The sequence below is a fragment of the Rana temporaria genome, chromosome 11 (assembly GCF_905171775.1).
Source record: "Rana temporaria chromosome 11, aRanTem1.1, whole genome shotgun sequence".
Lineage (NCBI taxonomy): Eukaryota > Metazoa > Chordata > Amphibia > Anura > Ranidae > Rana > Rana temporaria.
In genome coordinates this window covers 117923103-117944181 of record NC_053499.1, presented here as the reverse complement: position 1 = coordinate 117944181, position 21079 = coordinate 117923103, and the positions used below count along the sequence as shown (strand labels likewise).

At 46.4% G+C, this 21079-nt stretch overlaps 1 pseudogene; it reads right to left on the bottom strand.

The window, feature by feature from the left end:
- Positions 1-1654: 1654 nt before the first annotated feature.
- On the bottom strand, positions 1655-19442 carry LOC120916822 (annotated as a pseudogene).
- Positions 19443-21079: the final 1637 nt, after the last annotated feature.

The following is a 21079-nucleotide window of genomic DNA, read 5'->3' as shown; positions in this document are numbered from 1 at the left end:
GCCAAGGCCATCTTCACCACTAGAGGCTCTGGTGAACACAAAGCTGGGTCTTAGACTCCGCGCCCTGGGTGATCTTGGGTTCACGCTTCCTCTTTGATAGCAGCAGTCGGTTATAGGGTTCACTACCCTGTGGTGCATCCCTGACCCCAACAGGGTGCACTTGTCACCTGGCCACGGGTGACCTGACAGTTTGAACAGCCATGAATCCGGCCGACGTGCCGCTCCCCGCAGATGATCCATTACAGGACATTGTTCGCAGACTCGAGACGCATGAATCTAATCAGGATCAGGTGATGGGTTTCCTTCAGGATCTGGTTTCCCGCTTTGATCAGCTTCAGACCTCGTTGGGAACCCCGAATCCACAACCCCAAGTACAACCAGTGGCTGCGCCTGTCACACCAGTCGCAGAGTCGCATTCACTGAAGCTACCACCTCCAATCCGTTTTTCTGGAGACTCCAAGGCCTGCAGGGGGTTTCTTAGCCAGTGCACCATCCATTTTGAACTTCAGCCTATCCTTCATCAATTGTGCCTATTTGGGGTTTAATTTCAGATCTGCATTCTCAATTAGTGTCAGGAGCTCCTCCAGCAGAGCATAATGCTGCTCTTTTGTCTCTGTTTGAAGCAAGATGTCGTCCACATACTGAATGATGCATTCTGGCTCAGAAAATGTCTTCAAAATGTCCACCATACAGATGTGGAAGTATGTAGAGCTGGATTTGAGCCCCTGAGCTAATCAACAGAACGCATACTGTTTCCCCTGAAAAGTAAAGGCTAGCTTATATTGGCTATCCTCATGTTCAGGATTTGAAAAGTAGCCATTTGATATGTCAATTGATGAGTACACCTTTGCTGAAGGTTTCAGTGCTGTCATCATGTCTGGCATCTTAGCAACTACATTTGTAATAGATAGGGTGCATCTGTTTAGCGCCTCCACCCCCTCCCCCTCCTTCTTTACAGACCTGAGGGCTGCATTTGTTTTAGATTGGCACTCTTTAATTACTTTTTGTGCTAACAAATTCCTCACTGTGTTTTCTATGTATGGGATAGATTTGGCGGAATTTTGTACTGACGCTGAGGTGGCGGATCAGGGCCCTCAATTTTAACAACCATGTTTGAGACTCTCTGCGCTTTAGACGTTACCCACACTTCGTTATGTTGCCACAAGATTTTAGCCAATATTTGGTCCTCTGTTTTCAGTAGTGCCTGTGGATCAAGGATTTCATTTGTTTTAACTGATGCAACCTCCCAGCTGTCCATGACCATGTGCACCTTGCCTTTGTATCTAGGCCCTTTCCACAGTACCTAATTACATAGATCGAGAATCAGTCCATGTGCCCCCATGACATAAGAGCCCGAAATAGTGCCCTCATGCGTTGGGAAAAGAAACAAACTGTGTTCCACACATAACCTCTTTATTTCTATGGGTACAGGTATTGACTGCTCAGAAGGTACTAGTTGTCCTCCGAATCCTTTAAGGAAAATTTGTCTCCCGGTAGGATCCTTTTGAAGTTCGATATTCATTACACTTACAGCTGCCCCTGTATCTAAAAGTACATTTGTGCTATGGCCCCCTAACGCCCCTTGGATACGTGATCTGCTGCTTTTGTCCCTCTCCAGATGACATACTAGGGACAATATCGGGGCCTGACATCCCTATGGTTTAAAATGAGGATTGGTTGGGTGTGGGGTTTTATATTCCTCCTGGTTTTCTTTAAACCCTTGTCCTATCCTCTGTAACTCCCTCAAAAGTGGACCATATATTGTAGCATCATGTGCCTCGTTCGGCTCCGTTGCCACCTTATCTGATCCAGGTTTTTGCTGTTCTTTCTTATGCCAAGGCTTCTTCTCACCCATGCTCCTCCTAAGCAATTTACAGTACTTGATTACATAGCATGTATTTCCACATCTGTAACACCTGCAAATCTCACTCTACCTTTGCTTTTAACTACCTCTGCCATTCTTTTGTGGGGTCTATTGTCTTGATCTGTCTCCTGGACCCAGTCCCTTAATATGTTTATAAAGGTCTGGTATGAGGTGGCATTCCTCAGTGCAATTCTGGTATGGTAATCAATACATGTGCACTTATTAGCCATAGAACACAGAAAACTACTGTCATCAGGAGACATATCAGGACAATTGTATGTGGCTTTATAAATGGTGAAGTATTCACTGCAAAAGAGTATCGGATCAATTTCCCTCCTAAATGTTATATTCTCTAGGGAGTTTGAACCCCTAGGATCTCTTCCTCCCATTATGCGCTGCATTTCCCTCATTCATTCTATCTGCTGAGTTCCCCCAATTTGAGTTTAACTAGGGAGATAGACCTCTATGATTCCCGACTGGTGGTTGCAGTTTTTCACACAGTTGCAATGGAAGCCATGCACGGAGGTGTATGCATGCATCCCTATCAAGGGTCAAGTACTGGGGAAAAAAGTGTGGGAACTCCCACCCAAGATCCACTCCCCCACAAAAAATAAAAATGATACACTGCATTGAGGAAGTGACGGAATACCTGCACACTACCTGATGAATCCATATACAGGAAGCGGCCAGTAACATAAAGGATTACTAAGGTTCGCCTGCCCCTGACAGTGACTCGAGCTGGGCATCGCCGCTTAGTGAAGGATTGGCTCGGGCGGCTCGGCTGCTCTAGTCCTGCAAAGGGAACTGAGTTCCTGCTGTGAAAAAAGTGCAGGAACTCAATTCCCACGCGTTCCCGCAGGACTGAAGCCCTGATCCCTATTTAAAATGTACTGTGTCACTACAGCTTCCAGCCTGTTCGAGAGACTAATCTGGCACAGATTTGTGCGATCTTGTATGGAGAGTGTCATGAATTGGGTGCTACCCTCCCTTTTTATAATTCCAGATCCTTGCCAAGTCCTTTTTGATGCAGGAGTAAAGGGAGAAGAATTCTGATTTAGGGACTCTTCAGGACTGTCAGCCGAACATACTGGTTGCTGTTCGATCGGCATCCTTTCTCCCTGCTCCTGTGTCACAACGGAATGTGTATCCTTGTTAGCACAACAATGGCTGTGAACTTTCTCTATTGCCTGTGCTTTCAAAGATAGAATGGCATGATCTTTTTGGGCTAGTTGAGTTTTATATTCCTGTAACTCTCTCTTGAGTATTTCTATCGCAGGTTCACTCCCAGCTCCTTTCTTTTATAAAGATGCGATACATTGTTCCCTCAACATACATGTTTCCTTCCATTAATCCAATCCCTGCTCTAACAAACCATTCTCAGTCACCAAGTGTTCAATCTCATCCCTGATTTCATCACACTCACAAACATTTGTGTCTGCATTCGCAGCTATAGCTGAAATATCTTTACTCACATTTTCTATCTTTCCTATTAATTCTGTCCTATCTTTATACCACTCCAATTCTTTTTGTTCCACAATGCCTTTCATTTTCAATAACATGCATACAACATTGGCCATTTTCTCCTTCTTGCCTTTTTTCGAAGACTTTTTATATTTTGCGGCATTATTATGATTATTAAATTGTTTTAGGAGGCCATTGAATTGGTGTGTTAAAGCATTCTTTTGTATAGTATTGAATTGAACACAGGCATTTTTTTTAAGAAACTCTTCAAGGAACTCCATTGATATGCTAAGTTTGCAACTAGCTACACTGAAACTTGTTTAAATTGTTTGAACAGTTGCTTAGACAGTACCCAGAGACAAACAAACAACCCAAAAAAAATTATACCAAGCTGTTTAAAACTAGCTTGTTCTACAGACAGAGAGCGCGCTCTTAATCAATGCTCTCCTGTTAAATTGCAGGCCACATTGAACTTCTATTGGAACAGGGAGATATTTCACTGTCACGTGTGGAGAAAAAATAAATAAAAAACTAATAAAAAACAAAATAAAAAATATATATTTTTGTATATATTCTCTCCTTAACCGCTTCCCGACCGCCGCATGTAGATATACGTCGGCAGAATGGCACGTACAGGCACATTGGCGTACCTGTACGTCCCTGCCTTTCCGCGGGTCGGGGGTCCGATCGGGACCCCCCCTGCTACATGCGGCGGTCGGATTCCCACGGGGAGTGATCCGGGACGCCGGCGCGGCTATTCGTTTATAGCCGCCCCCTCGCAATCGCTCCCCGGAGCTGAAGAACGGGGAGAGCCGTATGTAAACACGGCTTCCCCGTGCTTCACTGTGGCGGCTGCATCAAACGAGTGATCCCTTTTATAGGGAGACTCGATCGATGATGTCAGTCCTACAGCCACACCCCCCTACAGTTGTAAACACACACTCCTACACTCCTAACTTCTACAGCGCCCCCTGTGGTTAACTCCCAAACTGCAACTGTCATTTTCACAATAAACAATGCAATTTAAATGCATTTTTTGCTGTGAAAATGACAATTGTCCCAAAAATGTGTCAAAATTGTCCGAAGTGTCCGCCATAATGTCGCAGTCATGAAAAAAAACGCTGATCGCCACCATTAGTAGTAAAAAAAAATAATAATAATAAAAATGCAATAAAACTATCCCCTATTTTGTAAACGCTATAAATTTTGCGCAAACCAACCGATAAACGATTATTGCAATTTTTTTTACCAAAAATAGGTAGAAGAATATGTATCGGCCTAAACTGAGGAAAAAAAAATTAGATATGTTTTTGGGGGATATTTATTATAGCAAAAAGTAAAAAATATTGCATTTTTTTCAAAATTGTCGCTCTATTTTTGTTTATAGCGCAAAAAATAAAAACCACAGAGGTGATCAAATACCACCAAAAGAAAGCTCTATTTGTGGGGAAAAAAGGACGCCAATTTTGTTTGGGAGCCACGTCGCACGACCGGGCAATTGTCTGTTAAAGCGACGCAGTGCCGAATTGTAAAAACCCCTTGGGTCATTTAGCAGCATATTGGTCCGGTCCTTAAGTGGTTAAAGATGTGTGGTTTATCCTGTCAATCTGCAGGCTACATCAGATAACCAGGAGTGATCAATCCCTCACTCATCAGTACTCTTGACTGGCTACAGGCCTAATGCACATTAACAATACAATAAACGTTTAACATATATACATACTGTATATATCAGCCAAAAATCTCACCAGATTTTGTGCATCTGTTCACTGATGAAATATTTCATAGAACTTTCAGGACCATCCAAGCAGGGCTTCAGAATTCACGAAAGCAGCGCATATTTTTATTCACAGTAGAAAGCTTGCACTTCTAGGTGTAGTTGATTCTTTAGGGATTCAAGACAAAAATACATTAGGGTTTTGTGGAGTCTGTGTAGGAATAAATTCCACACGCCTTCTGGGGTGCCAATTGAAGTAAATATGCAATATTGTACAATCTAATATAACTATTGCATATAAGTATTAATTGCCTATCCCTATAACTTGGCTAATCTAAAGAGTCGGATAAGCACAATGATATAACAAACACAGCTGCTTAGTAAACAATGTTACATTTATTTCCCAAGAAATTAGGACTATCACAAACCAACAGCAGATATCTACAACATATAACAACAATCATCAAAGATACTTATCGCCTCCTCTAGGTAGTCTCCTTCTTTGGCTGAGATCAAGATGGCAAAAGAGGGCTCTCTGTTTCAAACAGCCCTATTTAAAGAACCTCAGTCGTATCTCATTCAACCCCCCCCCCTCCCACCATTGACAGCCCCACTCGGTTTTGGACGAATCAGAGTGTTCACAGGGCAGTCTTCCTCATACTGACCGTCTTGCTTTAATTGGCCTCTGGGGGCAGAATTGCCCATATCATCTCCAGAAGCTTGCTGCTCCTTGATTTTTGTCATCAATTCAATCATCCTGGTAGTTATGCTCTCTTTGAAGCTTGCTTGCAGAGTAGACAGATCAGAGTCTGTTTTGTCATGCAAAGTTATGTCCTCCAGGGAACTGTAAGTATCAGCCTGGCTGACCGTTGGGAATGAAAACAGATATGTAGAAAATTCAGAAATTATATTAATTTATGTTGCCTTCCATAGGTGTGTGCAGCCTATTGCATTAGAGTGTGCACCCCAAAGCTCAAACACACATGCCTTTCTTTGCAGCCTTAGTTGTACAGGGCAGTGAATGAATGGAAAGTGCTCTGTGCTGAGCGCCTTCCTATTCATTCCTATTCATTCATTCACAAACTTTATTACAGTTTATTATGCTTTAATTATGAATGGACACAGTGAGCGAGTGTATTCACTGTGTTCATTTAGAAAATAAAGGGGCCAGTAAATTACAAATTTACTAGCCACTTCTCCCACTCTCCGTCCGGAATCATCCCCTGCAGCAGCCGGGGGGAGAGGAGGGAAGCCATGAGCACTGCAGGGCCTACAAGAGGGGGGGATGCCCAGGCAGTTAGGCAAATCAGCATTACACATAGTGATTAGGGGGCTGCGCACGGAAAATAATTAATCCCTCCGCAAAATATAACGAATAGTCTACTAAATTAAGATTTACAGTTTCTAGTCCAATCAGTTGATATATATAAAAAAAAACACCTTATATACTCGAGTATAAGTCAAGTATTTCAGCCCTTTTTTATACTCGAGTCAGTGTACCCTGGGCGTCCATTTTTTATATACCACTCTGTGAATTTAAATAACATTTGTTTAAAAACGTCTCACTTCAAAGATAGAAATATTGTTACAGTATAGTATAATTCACAATAATAGTAGCAGTAGTAACTTACATAGTGCACCTAATTTGGCTAGAGCATTCACCCATACATGACACATATGGCACACAGAGACCATAGGAACATTTCTTAGCATAAGAGAGACCATAGATCCACACCAAAAACCCAGATAAGCATCAGGAGAAACATGGGAGCTGAAATTAGATATGTATATGTACAGTATCTCACAAAAGTGAGTACATCCCTCACATTTTTGTAAATATTTTATTATATCTTTTCTTGTGACAACACTGAAGAAATTATACTTTGCTACAATGTAAAGTAGTGAGTGTACAACTTGTATAACAGTGTACATTTTCTGTCCCCTCGAAATAACTCCACACACAGCCATTAATGTCTAAACCGCTGGCCACAAAAGTGAGTACACCCCTAAGTGAAAATGTCCAAATTGGGCCCAAAGTGTCAATATTTTGTGTGTCCAGCATTATTTTCCAGCAGTGCCTTAAAGCGGGGGTTCATCTTCAACATTTATTTTTAAAAGCCAGCAGCTACAAATACAGCAGCTGCTGACTTTTAAAAAATTAACACTTACCTGTCCAGCGCGTCCGCCGAAGCCGAGCGGTAGCTCGACTCTCGGCTTCCCCCGCCGCCGTCCTCGGTAAGGGAAGGGAGTCCCTACTGCGCATGCGCGAGTCGCGCTGTGCAGTTCCACTGGTCCCCGTTGTGTTCTGGGAGCCGAGTGCACAACGGGGGGGTGATGCGAAGGCGCGGGACTCCCGCGGGAGTCTATACCCGGAAGTGGTGCAGATACCTGTTTTATACAGGTATCTGCACCCCCTCCCCCTGAAAGGTGTGAAATGTGACACCGGAGGGGGGGAGGGTTCCGAAAAGCGGAGGTTCACTTTTGGGTGAACCTCCGCTTTAACCTTCTTGGGCATGGAATTCACCAGAGCTTCAAAGGTTGCCACTGGAGTCCTCTGCCACTCCTCCATGAAGACATCACAGAGCTGGTGGAATTTAGAGACTTTGCACTCCTTCACCTTCTGTTTGAGGATGCCCCACAGATACTCAATAGGGTTTAGTTCTGGAGATATGCTTGGCCAGTCCATCACCTTTACCCTCAGCTTATTTAGCAATAGCAAGGCAGTGGTCATCGTGGAGGTGTATTTGGCGTCGTTATCATGTTGAAAGACTGGCCTGCGGCCCAGTCTCCGAAGGGAGGGTGTTACGTACCTGGGTGTGAGCCTGATGCGTGGAGGGAGATCTCCCGTACAACCCCGGCTCAGAGACCACTGGAATGGGGACAGTGGTGGTAGGAGCGCGGTGGGGAACAGGTGCCTGTTCTGGTTGTTGCTGCTGGTGAGATGGGAACCGAGAGACAGGAAGCAGATGATGCAGGTTTGCAGAGCCGTGGATGCAGGTTTTCAGACTTAGTGGATGCAGGTCAGCAGCGCAACAGGTGCAGGTGAGTGGAGTCAGGCAGGCCAGGTCATACACTTGGAGTCCTAGCAGAAGCAATAGGCAGGAGAGTAGTCAGAGTCCAGGCCGGGTCTTGGCAACGGGTAATCAAGCAGGGAACAGAGCAAGGTCAACAAGCTGGAGTCAGGATTGGAGCAGGAAGCAGGGTCAGGAAGCAAGGTCATGCACTTGGAACAGAATGCTTTCAAACAGCAACAGGAGCTCAGGGAACAGATGCAGATCAAGCCGCGAGGTGCAGCATCTTCACAGTGTCTTTATATATTTATATATATATATTTATTTATGCATAGCTGCATGCAAGGTCCGTGGTTGGCGCATGCGAGCGCCGAGGGGAGCGAACAGTACGTCCCTGACAGAGGGGGATCATGTTCTGCTTCAGTATGTCACAATACATGTTGGCATTCATGGTTTCCTCAACGAACTGTAGCTTCCCAGTGCTGGCAGCACTCATGCAGCCCCAGACCATGACACTCCCACCATCATGCTTGACTTTAGGCAAGACACACTTGTCTTTGTACTCCTCACCTGGTTGCTGCCACATACGGTTGACACCATCTGAACCAAATAATTTTATCTTGGTCTCATAAGACCACAGGACATGGTTCCAGTAACTCATGTCCTTAGTCTGCTTGTCTTCAGAAAACTGTTTGCTTGCTTTCTTGTGCATCATCTTTAGAAGAGGCTTCCTTCTGGGATGACAGCCATGCAGACCAATTTGGTGCAGTGTGTGGCGTATGGTCTGAGTACTGACAGGCTGACCCCCCACCCTTTCAACCTCTGCAGCAATGCTGGCAGCACTCATATGTATATTTCCCAAAGACAACCTCTGAATATGATGCTGAGCACGTGCACTCAACTTCTGTGGTCGACCATGGCGAGGCCTGTTTTGAGTGGAACCTGTGCTGTTAAACCGCTGTATGGTCTTGGCAGCCGTGCTGCAGCTCAGTTTCAGGGACTTGGCAATCTTCTTATATAGCCTAGGCCGGGCGTCACTAAATGGCGGACCACGGTCCGGTTCCGGCCCCAGTGGCCATTCTACCCGGACCGCAGCCTCGCCTGTGTGTCTCTGTGGCCGGCTCGCCCGCCTGCCGATGCCGCTATATACACAGCATGGCAGGCGCAGCAGGTCTGTGCCGTCTCTGCACTCCCCCCCTCCCCACACTGCCTGTCTGCCTTATTCACACAAACATGATTTACGACCGCGCTGGACAATGGGCGGGACTTTTTAAGTTAAAAAGTGGGTGATTGGTTGCTAGGCAGCGGGTCGGTCCCAGCAACAAATCACACGCTTTTAATGGGAAAGGTCCCGCCCATTGTCCAGAGCGGCCACACTCCATGTCCTGTGTGAATAAGGTAGGTTTTCTGTGGGGAGGGGGAGTGTTGTGCTGTGCAGGACAGGACAGGGGTTTGCTATTGAGAGGATTGTGATGGGGGGGGGGGGGAGTCAGTCTGCGATGGGGGGGAGGGTCTGTTATTGTAGGGAGGGGGTTGTTCAGTCTGTGATAGGGGGGGTCTTTGAATTTGGGGGGTCCGTCTGATTGGTGGCTCAGTCTGTGATAGGGGGTCTGATTTGGAGGGGTCAGTCTGTGATAGGGAGATCTGTGATTGTGGGGGGTTCAGTCTAAGATGGGGTGTTCTGTGATTGTGGGTAGGGGGGTTCAGTTTGTAATTGGGGGGGTTAAGTCTGATTTGGGGGGTCAGTCTGTGATAGGTCTGTGATTTGGGGGTTCAGTCTGTGATTGGTGGGTCAGTCTGTCATAGGGGGGATCTGTGATTGTGGGGGGGGGGGTTCAGTCTGTGATGGGGTGGTCTGTAATTGGGGAAGTCTGTGATTGTGGGGGGGTTCAGTCTGTGATTGTGGGTGGGATCAGTCTATGATAGTGGGGTCTGTGATTGGGGGGGTTCAGTCTGTGATTGGGGGGGTCAGTCTGTGATTGGGTGGTCTGTGAATTTGGGGGGTCAGTCTGTGATTGGTGGGTCCGTCTGTTATAGGGGGTCGGATTTGGGGGGTCAGTCTGTGATGGGGGGATCTGTGTTTGTGGGGGGTTCAGTCTGTGATGGGGTGTTCTGTGATTGTGGGGGGTTCAGTTTGTAATTGGGGGGGATCAGTCTGATGTGGGGTCTGATTTGGGGGGGGGGGGTTTGTGATTGTGGGGGAGTTTAGTCTGTGATGGGGTGGTCTGTGATTGTGGGGGGTCTATCTGTTATTGGGGGGGTCCATCTGTGATTGGGGGGGTCCATCTGTGATTGGGGGATCAGTCTGTAATAGGAGGTCTGTGATTTGGGGGATCTGATTTGGGGGGGTCAGCCTGTGATAGGGGGATCTGTGATTGTGGGGGTTCAGTCTGTGATTGGGGGGTCCATCTGTGATTGTGGGGAATCAGTCTGTGCTGGGGGTGTCCATCTGTGATTGGGGGATCGGTATGTGATGGGGGTCTGTGATTTGGGGGGTCAGTCTGGGATGGGGGATCTGTGATTTGGGGGGGGTCAGTCTGTAATGGGGGGTTTGTGATGAGGCAGGGGGATGTGATGTAAGGGGGGGGGCTGAGGACACTGATGTAAAAGGGGTTCTATGATTTCTGCACTGGCAAAACACAGGTCTCTGTTTTCTATGTGTCCTGTTCACATTGAAACAGCGCCCCTGCGTGCTGAGCAGTGTGGTGCAAAATGCATTCTGTTTCTATGCACCGCAACTGATCTGTGCTGCCTAAAAATGAAAGAAATGTATTTTGAGATTTTTATGTCGATTTCGATGGTGTGTGGGTCTTAAAGGTGTGTGCATGTGTGTGGTGGGGGGGGGGGGGCGCTGTGAAGTGGAGGATATCATGTGGCGTCATAGCACCAATATGACATTCGGACCTCCGCTGGAAGATTTTTTTTCCGACCGTACCCCCGTGAATTTTAATTCACTACCCCTGGCCTAGGCCATCTTTATGTAGAGAAACAATTCTTTTTTTCAGATCCTCAGAGTTCTTTGCCATGACCAGTATTAGAGAGTGAAGAGAGTGAAGTGTAATAGCAAAGTGTGATTTCTGCAGAGAGTTTTTTGCCATGAGGTGCCATGTTGAACTTCCAGTGACCAGTATTATAGAGTGAAAGCGATAGACATTAATGGCTGTGTGTTGAGTTATTTTGTGAGGACAGCACATTTACACGCTGTACACTCCTACTCCTACTTTACATTGTAGCAAAGTGTAATTTCAGCAAAATTTACACTGTTATACAAGTTGTACACTCACTACTATACATTGTAACAAAGTGTAATTTCTACAGAGAGTTCTTTGCCAAGAGGTGCCATGTTGAACTTCCATTGACCAGTCATTTCTACAGAGAGTTCTTTGCCATGAGGGGCCATGTTGAACTTCTAGTGACCAGTATTATAGAGTGAGAGTGATAACACCAAATTGAATACACCTGCTCCCCATTCACACCTAAGGCTGGGTTCACACTACTACACTACTTTCATCCTACTTTGCTCTGTGTTCAATGTTTCCCTATGAGAGCGTCTTGTAGCGTCCTACACAAGTCGGTCGGACTTTGAAAATGCTCCCTGTACTACTTTTGGTCCTACATTGATCCTACTTCAGGCCCATTGAATATCATTGAAGTCGGACCAAAGTAGTATCCTGTTCATGAAAGTAGGATGGATGTAGGACCAATGTAGGATAAATGTAGGACCAATGTAGCAGAGCAAAGTAGGATGAAAGTAGTGTAGTAGTGTGAACCCAGCCTGAGGCTGGGTTCACACTACTACACTACTTTCATCCTACTTTGCTCTGTGTTCAATGTTTCCCTATGAGAGCGTCTTGTAGCGTCCTACACAAGTCGGTCCGACTTTGAAAATGCTCCCTGTACTACTTTTGGTCCTACATTGATCCTACTTCAGGCCCATTGAATATCATTGAAGTCAGACCAAAGTAGTATCCTGTTCATGAAAGTAGGATGGATGTAGGACCAATGTAGGATAAATGTAGGACCAATGTAGCAGAGCAAAGTAGGATGAAAGTAGTGTAGTAGTGTGAACCCAGCCTCAGACCTTGTAACACTAACGAGGCACATGACACCTGGGGAGGGAAGATGGCTGATTGGGCCCAATTTGGACATTTTCACTTAGGGGTGTACTCACTTTTGTTGCCAGCGGTTTAGACATTAATGGCTGCGTGTTGAGTTATTTTGTGAGGACAGCAAATTTACACTGTTATACAAGCTGTACACTCGCTACTATACATTGTAGCAAAGTGTAGTTTCTTTAGTGTTGTCACATAAAAAGATATAATAAAATATTTACAAAACTGTGAGGGGTGTATTCACTGCTCTCCTGATTATGGGCCTGGTCTGTTGCTGTTGTTAATCTGTTTGCGGCCTGCCTCAAACACCTACATTTTAATTTTTTTATCTGAATGTCACTTGCCTTGACCTGCTTAGGTTATGATTTTGGCTGAATCCTGCATGAGTTAGATTAATCAACACTAACATATTTGCCTGAAGAGAAACCCAAGGCTGCAGAGCCCATCTACCACTGGTGAGTCTTTTCCAGCCCATCCCAGATTAATCCAGCCATCCTTTGAGTTAACACACTCATGTCTAGAACCTTAAAACACCTTCAGGAATCTGAGTGAAAGCAACATGGATCAACAGAGGATATATGATCATCTGATTTTTTATTTTTTTTAATCATGAATTAAAATATCTGATTTCTTTCAATGGACAACTGAGAGCTACTGATATTGTATTTGTGTCTGCTTTTATAAAAGTTCTAGTGACTTTTACCTTGCAAGGTCTTGCAGAATGTCAAAAAGTATGAGTTGCTTGAGCAGTTGGTGTAGGAAACCCCACCAGAAATGTCACATCCTGCTTGATTGGCTCACTGATTTTCCCAGAAGTCTACACTAAGATACATGTCAGATTTAAGGCACCCTCTGCAACAAACATTTCACTATGGTGAGATTCTCCCAATGGGTTAATTATCTCTTTTGTAGACCCTGAATTGTTCTTCATCAGAGCCCTGCAAGTGCATCAGCTGATCAATCATGAAAGTCAGTCCCATAAAGAATCAATGTCCAAAAGACATAGAAGAATGTCTCCCACTGCTGTCAATCACAGCCAATGAGAATAAAGTGGTGGGCAGTGCTGAGCCACCCTATGTGTGTCTATGCTAAGGTGACCAGATTTTTTTAATGAAATCCAGGGACTTTTCTTTTTTACTAGTAATGGCGGTGATCAGCGACTCATAGCGGGACTGCAATATTGCGGTGGACAAATCAGACGCTAATGACACTTTGTGGGAACCAGTGACACTAATACCGTGATCATTGCTAAAAATATGCACTGTCACTACTAATGACACTGGCTGGGAAGGGGAAAACATTTAGGGCAATCAAAGGGTTAAATGTGTGCCTAACAAGTGTTTTCTTACTGTGGGGGAGGTGCTTTTACTAAGGGAAGGCATAGATCCCTGTCTCTGCTTTGCAGGAACGCAGGATCAATGTCTTCCTAACAGAATGTTACTGGTTACAAGACGCCAAGCAGCGCTGGCCCTAGCAACCAATTCCGAAAACGTAGTTACTAGTTAGTAGGGGGTAGCTGTGTCCTCTATTACATTCCGGGACACTGTATTGTCCTGGAATGAAGGTGCCCGGGACCCAGGACAGACAGGTCAATTGCGGGACAGTCCCAGCCAATCCCGGACATGTGGGCACCCTAGTGGGCACGCTCCTGTCCATTGATACAGACAGCAGGTATTGGCCCCGCCCCCCCAGCTCACGTGTCACTGGATTTGATTGACAGCAGTGGGAGCCAATGGCTCCTGCTGCTATCAATTTTTCCAATGAGGATCCGAGACAGTGGCTGGAGCTGCTGGGCTCGTTTTCGTCGCTGGAACGATCGGGTTCAGGTAAGAAAAAGAGGGGCTCTGGGGGGCTGCTGCAGCACAGAAGGTTTTGCATCTTCATGCATAGAATGCATTACAGTGAAAAACCATGAGACTTTAAAAACTCATTTAATATGCAATGGCATTGTGAAGAAAAAGTTTAATTTAAGTTAATATTGATTGAATTTGTAAACTCCAACACCACTTAGAAGGCTTCAGCACTTAAATGGGATTTATATAATCAGCTTTTGTACATTCCAATCTGGGTCAAACTCAGAGTTAAAAAAAGCTGCACATACAAGACTTTCTTAAAATCTTATACCAACAGTCTGAACATTGGGCTTACTTAAAGTGGAGGTTCACCCTAAAACAATTATCTAACATTACATCCAGCATACTAACGACATGTACAGTATGCAGGTATTTTTTTTTTTCGCCGTACATACCGTTATATTTTTATTTCCCCCCGGATTCCGGGGTTCTGATTCCCGCGGGACTGGGCGTTCCTATCCCTGGGTTAGATGATTGACGTCTGGTGAAAAACTTCTCATGGCGCACAAGGCGCTTCACCATTTTTCTGTAAATAGCCGACCTGCGAGACGGCTCTATATGGCGCCTGTGCAGTCAGCTCTACACGGCGGGCGCAGGCGCCGTATAGCGCCCACTCGCAGGTCGGCTATTTACGGAAAACTGGTGACGCGCCTTGTGCGCCATGGGAAGTTTTTCACCAGACGTCAATCATCTAACCCAGGGATAGGAACGCCCAGTCCCGCGGGAATCAGAACCCGGAAGCCGGGGGGAAAATAACAATATAACGGTATGTACGGCGAAAAAAAAAAAAATACCTGCATACTGTTAATGTCGTTAGTATGCTGGATGTAATGTTAGATAATTGTTTTAGGTTGAACCTCCACTTTAAAGCGGAGCTCCATCCTAAAGTGGAACTCCCACTGATCGGAACCCTCCCCCCCTCCGGTGGCACATTTGACACCTTTTAGGGGGGGGGGGGGTGCAGATACCTGTCTAAAGACAGGTATTTGCACCCACTTCCGGCCACAGTCTACAGGCAGACTGCGGGCAGGACGTCACCTCCCGTCCTCACCCCGTTGTGCTCTGGGAACACTCAGCTCCCAGAGCACAGCAGGAGCCAATCAGCAGGCGCAGCGCAACTTGCGCATGCGCCGTAGGGAACCGGGCAGTGAAGCCTGAGCGCTTCACTTCCTGGTTCCCTCACCGAGGATGGCGGGGGGCAGCAGAGTGACGAGCGATCGCTCGTCCTCTGCTGCGGACGGCGCTGGACTCCAGGACAGGTAAGTGTGCCAATATTAAAAGTCTGCAGCTGTAGTATTTGTAGCTGCTGACTTTTAATATATTTTTTTTTCAGCGGACATCCTCTTTAAAGCAGAGTGTTGACATGTTTACAGAACAGACAGCATATGTGCTACAATATAACCAATTATATCACATTAGGCAGTATGTGTGCGGGGCCTACTCACCCTGCTCTCGCCCATCAATGCTCAGGACCATGCAGAGACTGCAGTCATGTGAGGAATCTAACATTAAGGTGGTTCCCCGCCTTGGAGATGAGCCTTTACACTGTATAGTATAGAGTTCCTCTGAAAAGTGCTGTCTCAGGTCACTATACATTGTAACTTGTATGTTGCATTCGGAGGGATGTGTTGCGTCTGCACCCACTTCACCAGTCCAGCATACCTCTGTTACCTTACTCTTAGTAACAGAATGGGGTCCCATTGTGCACCTAGTGTGGACCTCTATCCTGCACTTGTTAACGCCTTCACTTCCATACCCATGTGAACAGGCCACAGATCTCCCGTAATGCGGGCTTGGTTCCAGTTGCTACTGGAAACTAACCACTAGGGAGGGAGCCAGGCATCAACCCCCTAGCTACCAGAGGATCGGTTACCTTTACCAGGTACCACAACAATCAACTGGTTGAGTTAGTACTTGTTTACTCATAGCAATTACATTGCTCTTCCTTGTTTTGCCGAGTTAACCAACTGTTGTAGTAGCTGAGCTTCATACCCCTTTGTGCTTTACAGACCCTGGTTCTTTTGATATGCCAGAACCAACATGCACCCCTTGAAATAACTTCAGACCAAGCTCAAACCAGTTGATGCAACTTTACTGAAAGTCTTTTAGTATTACAGTCTAATATGAACAGAGTCCATTTCCTAACTCTAACTACAATTGAATGGCTGCCCTGGCATACCTCTGCAGGGTAGTAGTCCATGTTGAGGTTCTCCAGGTGCTGGCTGCTATCCAGATTCCTGGTGCCTCCGATGGACTGCAAGGTGCAGCAATCTTCCCTTACAGCATACGTAGTCAAGTGCAGAAAATGAGCCCTGAACCTAGCCTTCTCCCATTTTTATATTACTGGTGAGTAGGCTGGATCCAAAAAGCCCGGGAACTAAGCATACATACTTAACTCTTTGCTGCCCAGCCTGGGCCAGCCACAAACTAGAAATAGACAATCTGCCAGTGGCGGCTGCTCATTTGGGGTGCAGGGGTACCGCCCCCCTAATCCATGCACCCGACCCCTAATCTACATGCAGGGCGCCGGACGCATGGATTTCAATGGATTTTTTTTTAGAAGCACATGATTAGGGCCTGAGGCTCTTATTGGCTTCAAAAAGGGTGGGCTTGGGCTTAGAGCACTGTGCCCTGAGCCCACCCTGTTGTGTGACATTAGCAAATTAATATTCGCCAGTGTCTTCCTGTTTCTCTTCTCGGCCAATCAGGAAGCAGATCCTAAGACCCCATTGCCTGGGAGCCCTAAGCCTGCAGTCTCTGACAATCCCATGTGCAATCGTGCCTGCAGTCTCTATCAATCCCATTAGCAGACACCATAGCGAATAAAATGGCAGTCGATGCAACTTTTTTAGGTTACATGGTATTTGCGCAGCAATTTTTCAAACGTGTTTTTTTTTTTTTTTGTAAGGAAACAGTTTCATGAATAAAAGAAAAACAAACACTAAAGTTAGTCCAATTTTCAATTATTTTTTGTATACTATGAAAGATGATGTTCAGCCGAGTAAATAGATACCAAACATATCACGCTTTACAATTGTGCACACTTGTGGACTTAAAAATCTCCATAGGCGGTGCTTTAATCTTTTTACAGGTTACAGCCCGGATTCACATACATTGGCGCATATTTATGCCGGCGTAGCGTATCTAATATACGCTACGCCGACGTAGCGCAGAGAGGCAAAGCACTTGCCTCCCAAACTGCGCTGGATTCCCTCGGCGTAAGTCGTCGTAGGTGGAAGTGGGCATAAGCCATGCTAATGAGGCATGACCCCATGCAAATGATGGGCCAAGTGCCATACAAGTACTTAAAACGAACGGCGCTAGCGCCGTCCCGTGGACGTATCCCAGTGCGCATGCTCAGAATCACGTCGGAACTACTCCCTAAGATATGACAGATCACTGCCTACGACGTGAACGTAACCTACGCCCAGCCCTATTCACGTACTACGTAAACGACGTAAAATACGACGGCTGTGTTCTCTGGTCCATACCTTAGCATGAGTTGCGCCTCATATATGGGGAATAACTTTACGCCGGACGTACGACTTACGCAAACCGCGTATATTATGCGCCCGGCGCAAGTACGTTCGTGAATCGACGTATCTCCCTCATTTCCATATTTGAATAGGAAATCAATGGGAGCACCACTTGCGGCCAGCGTAAATATGCGCCCACGATACGCCGGCATAGGAAAGTTACGTCGGTCGGATAAAGCCTATTTTCAGGCGTATCTCAGTTTATGGGCACGGCGCAAAGATACGACGGCGCATATTTACACTTATGCGGCGTATTAAGTGCTTTGTGAATCTGGGCCTACATGTTTAGAGTTACAGAGGAGGTCTAGTGCTAGAATTATTGCTCTCGCTCAAATGTTCGCGGCGTATGTAACCTGGGTGTATCTGGCTCTGATATTAGCCAGTGCCTCACCAGCCACTGACCTCACCGCATGTCCCTGACCCAAATTTTAAAAATACATTTGGACAGGGCTGTACGAATGCCATAGCTGTGATTCTTTACTTCACAGCTGCAATATTATTTTTTTATTTCTTTAGCTGCAGCATCTTTAACTTGGCCTGCAGAGTTTGACAGGACGATTAACTATGCACTTGGGCACTACACAAGGGCCACCGGGTCAGTAGGGGACCCCATGGGAGGCTCCTGGGATTCTGGGATATTAAAGTGGTAAATCAATCCAGCGGGTTTCGGGCGCTTCCATCTACACCCGGTCTTCCTTCCAGGTTCTGTGCCTTTGGTCACTTGCCTTGGCCGTGCTGCATTGATGTCACCCCCACGCATTCTCATGCACATCTCTCTCTCCCATTCCCCCTCACTCTCTCATCCTCCCTCCCTTACCCCTCACCTATCTCTCATCCCCTTTCTCTCTCTCTCTCTCTAATCCTCCCTTTCTCTACAGTGCCTTCCAAAAGTATTCACCCCCCTTGGCCTCACAACCTGTAATTAACATGAATTGTTTGAGGATTTGCATCATTTAATTTACAGAACATGCCCACAATTTTAACGATTTTTTTTATTGTGAAGCAAACAACAAATAGGGCAAAATAACAGAAAAAGTCAATGTGCAAAATTATTTACCCCCTAAAGTCAGGGCCGTCTTTAATATGGTTTGGGCCCTGGGCAAACATTTTTTTTGGGCCCCCCCTCCAGCTTATTTTGGGCCTGGCTGGTTCACATGTATGTGTTTTGGCGGCCCTCATTTGTGCAGGCACAGCAGCCCATTGATTTGAATGGGCTGCCATGCCTTCGTTTCCTGCAGAAAAAAAGGTGCATTCAGCATTTTAAAAATATAGTTGCCTGAAATCCATTCTGCTTTTGCACCATGCTACTTACCTGCAGTTCTTGCACACACAAACGCACTGTGTTTTTAAAAGCGTGACCTAAACGTCTAAAAATGCAGCAAGTTTGACAGTGCGGGAACTGCAGGTAAGTCAAAGCAGAATGGACAGTGTTGTATTTCATTGCCTGATGGGCATAGGTGTGCCGTGTGCGCAGCCTATTACATGATGCATGCGCTTTTTTTGCAGGAAATGCAGGCAAGGCGGCCCATTCAAATGAATGGGCTGCTGTGCCTGCGCAAATGTGGGCCGCCAAAACACATATATGTAAACCAGCTAGGCCCAAAATAAGCCCATCAAGCAGTTAAATATAGACAGTAATGCCTTGTGCTGTAAATTATGATGTGTCCTCTAGGGCCTCACTCAGCCTGGACTGCAGGTCTGGTCAGTGTTTTAAAAAGTTCCTCTATTTTACACATGTCATGGCATGGGGATAGGGAGCCAGGGAAGGAGAAAGAAGACCTTACCTTGTCCTGGCAAGCTCAGCTCCAGCCTCTGATCTAAATAATTCTCCACAGTCCACACACAGTTTCACTTGACAAAGCAGGAACCAGGCAGCACTCCTCTCCATTCCGCGGTCTCACTCCTCCCCTGCTTCTCCAAGGTACAATGTTCACTAAACACTGCACCCATAGCAAGGGGCGGGCCATAGCGTCAGTGGAATTCAAGGCCCCACCCACCCATGGCCAGGGCCGCTACTCGATCTAAAAAGAAAGCAGCACTGGCACTGGCTGCACACCGCTGATGATTTTCAGCGCCGATTTGCGGGCAGCACGCGGGCATAATGGGCGGCTCTGCTTTGGGCCACTAACAGTGACAGGGCCCTGGGCAGCTTCCCCGTTTGCCCTGCGGTAAAGACGGCTATGCCTAAAGTCAATACTTTGTAGAGCCCCATTTTGCAGCTATATCAGCTCCAAGTCGCTTTGGATAACTCTCTATGAGCTTGCCACATTTACCACTGGGATTTTTGCCCATTCCTCCTTGCAAAACTGCTCCAGCTCCTTCAAGTTGGATGGTTTGTGCTTGTGAACAGCAATCTTTAAGGGCCCTTTCACACGGGGCGGATCAGTAATGATCCGCCTCCGTGTGTCAGTCAAGCTCAGTGGGGATCCTCCGTAAAAGCCCCGCTGAGCCGTCGGCTGACAGGGCGATCCCCGCACACTGTGCAGGGACCGCCCTGTCTTTTCTCCGCTCTCCCCTATGGGGGGATCAGATGAACACGGACCGTATGTCCGTGTTCACCCGATCCGATAGACGGAAGAAAAATAGGATTTTCTTCCATCCGATTTTGCGGAGCTTTGCAGAGGCGGGTGATTACGGGTGTCAGCGGATGGTCATCCGCTGACACCCGCAATCACATAGGGACCAATGTATGTCTCGTTTTCATCCGCAACGGATGGATAAAAATGCGGACATACGGTCCGCACGTCTGAAAGGGGCCTAAGTCTGACCTCAGATTTTCTATGGGATTGAGGTCTGGGCTTTCACTAGGCCATTCCAACACATTTACATGTTTCCCCTAAACCACTCAAGTGTTGCTTTAGCAGTGTGTTTGGGGTCATTGTCCTGCTGGAAGGTAAACCTCTGTCCTAGCCTCAAATCACACACAGAGTGGTACAGGTTTTGCTTAAGAATATCCCTGTATTTAGCACCATCCATCTCTCCCTCAACTCTGATCAGTTTCCCAGTCCTGATTGATGAAAAACATCCCCACAGCATGATGCTGCCACCACCATGTTTCACTGTGGGGATGGTGTTCTTTGGGTGATGTGATGTGTTGGGTTTGCGCCAGACAGAATTTTCTTTGATGGCCAAAAAGTTCAATTTTAGATTTAGCAGACCAGAGCACCTTCCTCCATACATTTTGGGAGTCTCCCACATGCCTTTTTGCAAACTCAAAATGTGCCATTTTGTTTTTTTCTGAAAGTAATGGCTTTTTTCTGGCCACTCTGCCAAAAAAGCCCAACTCTATGGAGCGTATGGGTCATTGTTGTCCTATGGACAGATACTCCATGCTAAACCGGAGAATCTGAACAGCGACGGGGACCCAGTGAGTGATTGGGTTCCCACTTCTGAAGATCCCAAGCTGTACTGCTGTTCGGTGGGGAGTCAGTCTGAGGAGTGTAATTAAGAGGCTGGCGGTCCAAAAGGGCCTGGACAAACCACCAGGGATCAAGGTAGCCGCTCACTGAGGGATTGATCACCTGT